The sequence below is a fragment of the Cupressus sempervirens genome, chromosome 5 (genome assembly GCF_028749045.1).
Source record: "Cupressus sempervirens isolate cs-2001-9-10 chromosome 5, ASM2874904v1, whole genome shotgun sequence".
Classification (NCBI taxonomy): domain Eukaryota; kingdom Viridiplantae; phylum Streptophyta; class Pinopsida; order Cupressales; family Cupressaceae; genus Cupressus; species Cupressus sempervirens.
In genome coordinates, this window is record NC_143122.1 from 134,592,271 (window position 1) to 134,600,809 (window position 8,539).

At 36.8% G+C, this 8,539-nt stretch overlaps 1 pseudogene; it reads right to left on the minus strand.

The window, feature by feature from the left end:
* Positions 1–3,934: 3,934 nt before the first annotated feature.
* Positions 3,935–7,041, minus strand: LOC149554866 (uncharacterized; annotated as a pseudogene).
* Positions 7,042–8,539: the final 1,498 nt, after the last annotated feature.

An 8,539-nucleotide genomic window follows, 5' to 3' on the forward strand; every position in this document is an offset into this window, starting at 1 on the left:
AGATCCAAGATATTCCCCATCAAAGATCACTGCCCTATAACATTTAGTGACCCTTAGGGATGTTTCAGTTCAACATGCTCGAGAACATTCAAACACTCAATGAGATGTGATGAGCTTGGGGCTAGGGTTTACCCAGCCACTCAAAGTTAATGAAATAGATAGTTCGATCCCATGAAAAATGGTGAGGGAGATTTGGCAGTTGGCAACTTTGTACTGGCCAACACTATGAGTTTCAGCATCACCTAGGATGGCGTTGCAAAATAAAAATAGAGTAAGATCTCCAAAAAGTGATAAAAGGTTATTGTAGGTCTCTACAACATAGTTCTATAGCACCTAGAATCACATCCATACCTCACACAAGCTCCGAGATATGCCCTATCAAAGATTGCTTCCTTATGGCATTTAGTGACCCTTAGGGATGTTTTGATTCAACGTGCCCAAGAATGTTTGAGCACTCAACAGGATATGATGAGCTTGGGGCTAGAGTTTACCTGGTCACAAGGAACTAATAAAATAGATAGTTCGATCCCACGATGAACAATGAGGGAGATTTGGTAGTTGGCAACTTTGTACTGGCCAACACTACAAGCTTCAACATCACCCGAGATGGCATTACAAAATCAAAATGGAGTAAGATCTCCAAAAAGTGAGATATATTATTGTAGGTCTCTCCAACATGGTCTTATAGCACCTAGAATTGCATCCATACCTCCCATGAGCTCTGAGATATGCCCCGTCAAAGATTGCTACCCTATGGCATTTAGTGACCCTTAGGGACGTTTCGGTTCGGCGTGCCCAAGAACATTCGAGTACTCAACGGGATGGGATGAGCTTGGGGGTAAGGTTTACCCGGCCACTCAGAGCTAACATAATAGACAGTTTGATCCCACAAAGAACAGTGAGGGAGATTTGGCAGTTGCCAACTTTGTACTGACCAACGCTATGAATTTCAAAATCACCCAAAATGGCGTCACAAAATCAAAACAGAGTAAGATCTTCAAAAAGAAAGAAAGGATATTGTAGGTCTCTGCAACACGGTCTTATAGCACCTAGAATTGCATCCATACCTCAAACGAGCTCCAAGATATGCCCTGTCAAATATCATTGTCCTATGGCATTTAGTGACCCTTAGGGATGTTTTGGTTCAGCATGCCCAAGAAAATTTGAGAGCTCAATAGAATGGGATGAGCTTGGGGCTAGGATTTACCTTGCCACTCAAAGCTAACAGAATAGATAGTTTGATCCCATGATGAATGGTGAGGGAGATTTGGCAGTTGACAACTTTGTATTGGCCAACACTATGAGTTTCAACATCACTTGAGATGGCATCACAAAATCAAAATAGAGTAAGATCTCTAAAAAGTGATAGAGGTTATTGTAGGTCTCCGCAACATGGTCCTATAGCACCTAGAATCGCATCTATACCTCACACGAGCTCTGAGATATGCCTCATCAAAGATCGCTGCCCTATGGCATTTAGTGACCCTTATGGATGTTTTGGTTCAATGTGCCCAAGAACATTCAAGCACTCAATAGGATGGGACAAGCTTGGAGCTAGGGTTTACCTAGCCACTCAGAGCTAATGGAACAAACAGTTCAATCTCACAACGAACAATGAGAGAGATATGAGCAAGATATGTATGCTATGAGATTTGATCCATAAATGAAACCTATAGCACTGTATCTATTTTAGAAGCATATTCTTTGACTTGAAATTGAACTTTCATGCAAGTCGGAAATGGTAATTCAGAAAAAGTTGTGTTGATAACAATACTTGGCAGTGTTGCTCCTCTTAGGGTTATTCTAGATTCAAATGCCACTGCTAGTGAGGTGATTAAACAAGCTTTGGAATTGTACTCAATGGAAGGATGGTGGCCTGTACTTGCCCTAAATAGTTCCTATTTTGAGCTTCATTTTTTGCAAGAACCCTCCGAAGGTGAGTGGGTTTCAAAGTCATTTAGATTTTGATAACAACATTAATGCAGAGTGTTTTGTTGATATTTTCTATATAGTCTTGTATTATCAATTTTTTGCATCAAATTTTATGATTTATCAACAGAGTATGGAAGCAAGAGAAGATGATAAAAATCTAAAATACTGGTAATGCAAACCTATAGAATTGAATTCAGCAAAATCTTAGCTGAAAATTCAATGTGAACTCTGAAACTCCGTAGAAATTTTATTTGTTACTTGTAAATATGTGCCATCTAGACATTTCTTATAACAAGTTGAGAATTTTAAATTAATGAAACTGTGTAGTCAACCAATTGGGGAAAAAGATCTGGTAAAATAGTCTCTAATCTGAAACCGTATCTGAGAAGGATATCTCATTTTCTTATTGTTTAATTGCAATGTTTTGGTATCAGTGTTGGAGTCAAATGTCATAATCGAGGACTTGATATTTCACCAATTTCTACTTTTCTAGAAAAAATGCATTTCTACTCTTACTTGTAATGGTGATGACAAACAGAAAATACAATCATTAGATTTAGCAAGCAAGTCATGGTGGAACAACATCAAAGCACTGATAACATCTAAAGTTTTCATGCAAACAATTCCCTAAAGTTAGCAAATTCAACCATTTTTTATACTGTTGGAAGCACTTAATAACCCTACTAAATCTAGTCAATCTTTGATCTCAGTGTACCTTATTTATAACAATCAAAAGATCAAAATTTTTAACAGTAACAAAGTCCAAGTTTTGAAAATAAAATTTCATTTAAAAAATTTAAAAGTGGAAGCTATAACTTGAGGTTAACTTGAGTCAATTAACCGCAAAGAAACAACACATTTTGACTAATTACTAAGCAAACAAGGAGGAGCCTATAACGAGCCATTGGAGAAAATTACCAGACCAGATTTGTGTGGCCTAAACCATGTAATTTTTAAATGCACTTTTTTTTTTCAGATTAAATATATTCTAGACCTTAGACTTTTATAGAGAAGAATAATTCATATGCTAATCTCAATTCACTGAGTTTTGAGACACCTAATCTGAATAAGATTAAATGGAAATCCAAACACAACCTGTTAAGATGTTTGTCAATATTACCAATTTATAACTACAAACCCAAATACCCAAACAAATTTGAATTTAGTGTAAAAGAATCACACTCAATAAATTTAAACTTATAATTCTAAATCATAGCTATAATAATAATTACTTAATCATAAAAACCAAATAGACACCATGTTTTATGATTTATGAATGTTTAAGTACACTTTTTTTATCTTATTATTATTTATGTGCTTCAACTTTTGATAGATGTAAAAGATAAAAGCAACAAAAGAATTGACATATATCATTGTAAATTTGTAACCTCCCTAATGCCCCGACTAAATGTGGCAACATACTCAAAAGGAAGACATTTTATTATCTAGATAGAATTTCATGGAATGCAATGATTGCAGATAATGTGGTTGAAAAGTGGCAGTGTCAAGCTAAATTCTGCAAGATCTGATTGCATGCTCAGGGCTTCAAAACAAAAGGACACATTTCATTTTCCTGATAAATCATATAATCATCTTACTAAGTTAATTTATAGAACTCCAAAAAAAATCAACTCAAAAATCTTAAAATATATAAATAAGATTTAATTTACAAATTACAATATAATACATCAATTAATTTCATTGAAAGAACTAAATAAATTCCTAACCCTACATGTTTCAATTAATCAATTGTTTATCTTATAATAAACGTTTGAGTATATTTATCTAGAATCTAATCGATTAAAAATTGAAACATATTAATTTCTATAAATTGTCCGAATTTAAAATAAAATATTAGCCCTAGCAGTTCCATTATTCCTCACGTATAGAATTTGGAGAAGCATAAATAATTTCTTGCATGACCTGTTATAGTAGATGAAAAGTCTGTCATACAAGATGCAGGGAAAAGAAAATAAGAACCAAAGAAAATTACAGAAAGTAATGAAAAGGAGAAGGTAAACTCTATATATTTGTGATTTCAAATTCATAAACAAATGTTGACAGACAACACAGAGCTTCTGTTAATTCATTCATACATAAAGAAGGAGATGGACATAGCTACAACTCTCTTACCCTCTTAGGCTTTTACCGCAGGAGACTCCTCGTTTTGTTCTTCACTTCAATCAAAGAGATTACTTCACAGATCAACAAAGGAACAGAAGAGAATCCATGTCTTCACATGATGAAGACAAATCTACATTTGGTCCCCCATTCATTATTCAGAAAGCCCAAAATCTAACAATAAACATAAGTCATGGCCCATAATTCACAATAAGATGATCTACTATTTTAAACTTTCAAGACTTGTATGGATGAAAACTTGTAACCCTTGATTTAGTCAGAGTAAACTAAAATGAAGAGCTTTGAGTATCTGATGCGCCTTCACAATTATTTATTACACCTATGTCACAAACTAAATTAGATATTGTGGGCTTTAATTTGATGGAAGTGGAAGATTCTGTGGTGAAATCATGCTGAATGAGATTCAATAGATTGGACACCTCTCTCATGTTGGGCTGAGCTTCAGGTGAATCGGTTGAACACACCAGATCAAGACGCATCAATGAAATGAGACATTCTTCTATTTCTTTGCCAGCCCTTTCCATTAACAAGCTCTCATCAATTACCTCAAATGCCTTGTCTAGAAATGCCCTTTTAACCCAATTATGGAGGTTCAGATCACCATCAAACATATTATCAGTCGGCCGCCTCCTTGTCAGCATTTCCAATAACAGAATGTCATAACTATAAACATCTCCACTTGGAGAAATCATGCCATTCAACCCATATTCTACAAACAAGTTATTAATTAGAGTTGTGTACTCTGTTTCTAAATGGAAATCCTTAATTTTGTTAAAAAAGAAAGACAACTGGCAAAACATACTTGGAGCAATGTAGCCCACTGAGCCTTTTAAATCCATTATTGAAGTTACTAAATTGCCGATGATTCTTCCAATCAATCTGGATATGCCATAATCTGAAAGATGAGCTGTCATACTTTCATCTAGAAGAACATTGCTTGGTTTTATGTCACAGTGTACTATTTGCAGGAAGCAATCATAATGAAGATATTCCACCGCATGGGCTACATCTGTGGCTATGTTCAGCAATTTTCTTAGTCCCAATCTACACCTATCTAGATTCAAATGCTTCTCTAAACTTCCACTGGTAAAATACTCGAAGACTAAAGCTTTGAAGTGAGGTGAGGAACATGTGGTGATGATTCTGATGTCGAGCCTTCTGCAACACTCTGCATTCTGCTCTAAAAATCTTTTCCAACTGCTCATGCATTAAATTGAGGACCTTCACGGCAACATTGGTACCATCAGGCAAAAATCCTTTGTACACTTATCCAAAGCTATTTGTTGCAATTAAATTGGAGTTGTGAAATCTATTTGTTGCCGCAAGAAGCTCTTCATGTGAGATTCGTGGGTGCTCCACCTTTTCAAGCATTTCACAAATTGTTTGTTTGAATCCTGCTCTACTCTGCAAGCTCCTTTTCCACAGAACTCCCAAAACTAGACAACAAATTATAAAAAGAGCAACAACACTTACTACACCCATTATTTTCAATGTGGAGTGACTTCTTCCTATTCTTGTTGGAATGCTGATTACTAATTTATTGTTTGTCAGGTTCAAATACCTGATTCCTTTTACACTCTCTGGAATTTCACCTGTTAATATGTTGTTTGACAGGTCCAACCAATCAAGCCCACTTATATTCCCTAAAGCCTCAGGAATTTCTCCTGTTAATTCGTTGTTTGACAGGTCCAACCAATTAAGGTAGCTGATATGCCCCAAAGCTTCTGGGATTTCACCTGTTAATATGTTGTTTGACAGGTCCAACCAATTAAGCTAGCTGATATGCCCTAAAGCTTCTAGAATTTCACCCGTTAATTTTTTGTTCGATAGATTCAAGCAGGCAAGGTGACTCATACTCCGTAAAGCTTCTGGAATTTCACCTCTCAATTTGTTGCTTGAGAGGTCGAACTGGTAAAGCTGACTCATTCTCCGTAGAGCATCTGGAATTTCTCCCATTAATTTGTTATTCGATAGGTCCAAATTCTGAAGCTGAGCCATATTCGCCAGAGCCTCTGGAACCTCACCTGTCAACATGTTGTTGGAACAATCCAAAGAGGATAAAAATCTGAGGTTGGAGAAAGTAAATGGAATCTTGCCTGTCAAGGAATTGTGGCTCAGATTCAGAAAACTGACCTCTTGCTCAGAGTTATAGTAATAGGAATAGGATCTTTGCCAAGTAGAATCACCAAGCAAAGGAAGGTTGCCAATTCCTACTGGAATTGTTCCTGTGAGATTGTTTCTATCCAATCTGATCTTCTGCAGGAGCTTCGCATTTTGTATATTGAATGGGATGATTCCTGTTAGGTACTTTCTCTGTAAATATAAACTTGTCAAGTGCTTCAGTTTGAAAATATTGGAGGATATGTTGCCCGATAATAGATTGTGACTCAAATCCACAAGAGTCAAATTAGATAAATTTGATGAGAAGCTGTGAGGTATCTCTCCAGAAAGATGATTAAATCCTGTCAATTCATTATTGTTGAGGTTAAGGTCACGCAGATTGCTCAGAGAAGCCAATTGCGGAGGAATAGATCCTAAAAGCCCATTGTAAGAGAGACGCAGAATTGTCAAACTGGGAAAGCTGCCAAGACAGTGAGGGATTGGGCCTTGTATGTAGTTGTAACTGAGATCGAGAAGTTGAAGGGATGGCAGCTGACAAACATACTTCCAAATACTAGTTATGTTACCACTATAAAAATTAGACAAGTTGAGTCTGACAACAATATCATCACCTGATCCGTTTTCACCACAACTGACACCAGGCCATTGGCATGGGTCAGCCTGCTAATGTTCCCATGAATGAATCAGAGTGGAGATATTTTTCATAATTTCAGCTTGTTCAGTTTTGAGGGAGAGCGAAAGAGTGAGAAATGAGAGAGAGAAGATGAGAATCAGAAGAGGAAGAGTGTGCAAAAATACCTCATTGCAGACTGTTGTTGATCTGTGTTCAGAGGAGATGATTTTCATCAGTCGAAGAAGTGTAGGTATGCAGCATGGTCTATACCCAAACTGTCCAATCTCTTATAATTATTAATTAATTTAAACATGTTACGTTCATTATATTTAATTTTCAATTAATTAATCAATAATTCCATAGTCCATAGTCAATCTAAACTCAACCTTTCAACACGGCAAAAATTGTGACCATTCAATTCAAGTCAAGATTTATTTTTCCAGCGAAGAAGATTACAACAAATGTGTGGCTCGCATTGATTTGACCATTCAAATTTAGACTAATTTGGCGAGAGCGATGAGGGGTGAAAAACATCATATGTAATGTGAGCCAAATGCCATGGACGTATGTCATTTTTTTTCCAAAGCATTCATGATCGAAATGTCTAAAGGAAAGATCTTGGAAATTGTGAAGAAAATCAAAGTTGATTTCACACCCAATATTCCGAAGAAGGAAGAGACTAATCAGCTAGATTTCTTTAGGCCAATTGCTCTTTGTAATGTGGTCTATAAAATCATTACTAAGCTCCTTGCAGAGAGGCCTAAAGTTTGGCTTCCCATGGTTATCTCCGAGGAACAAGGGGGTTTTGTGACAGGAAAACAAATTTTGGATGGGGTGATTATTGCTTCTGAAGCTATTCACTCTATGTGTACTTCCAAAGAACGTGACATGTTCATTAAGCTTGATATGGCTAAGGCTTATGATAGAGTCAATTGGAATTTCTTGAGGAAAGTTCTTCTGGCATTTGGCTTCAATCAAGAATGGGTGAGATGGGTTCTTAGTTGTGTTACTACTCTTTCTTTCTCGGTCCTTATTAATGGTGAATTGTTAGAGCTTTTTGGGGCATCTAGAGGTCTTCGCCAAGGAGATCCCCTCTCTCTTTCTTTGTTTATCATTATGGCTGAGGGACTAGGTAGACTTATGAAGTTTCATGTATCCCAAAATCTGATTCAAGGATGGCATTGGGGAATTGGTTTGCCCACTCATTCCCACCTCCAGTTTGTTGATGATACGGCCCTTGCTGGAAGAGCTCAAATTTGGGAAGCTAAAGCCTTTCAACTAACCTTGGATACTTATTTGGCTGCCTCTGGGTAGAAAATTAATGACCATAAGTCCTCTATTTTTTTCTTCAATACTCCTGAGCCTATCCAATGGAGGATTGCTAATATCCTGAGATTTCAGATTAAGTCTCTCCCTCTGACTTACTCGGGGGTCCCTATTGTGATGGGTAGATAGCCTAGGCTATTTTGGCAAAGCTTGCTCGACAAACTTCGACACAAAGTCAATCATTGGACTCATAGGTGGCTTTCTACTGCTGGCAGGGTGACACTTCTTCAATCTATGATTCAGGCCCTTCCCATATACAGAAGCATGGTCTAGGCTGCCCTGGTATATTTTATTAAGGAATTTGATGCTCTCTCACACCAATTTCTTTGGAATGGCAATTTGCAAAATACCAAATGGAGCCTCATCAATTGGGATACCGTTTGCAGGCCAAAAAAGGAAGAAGGC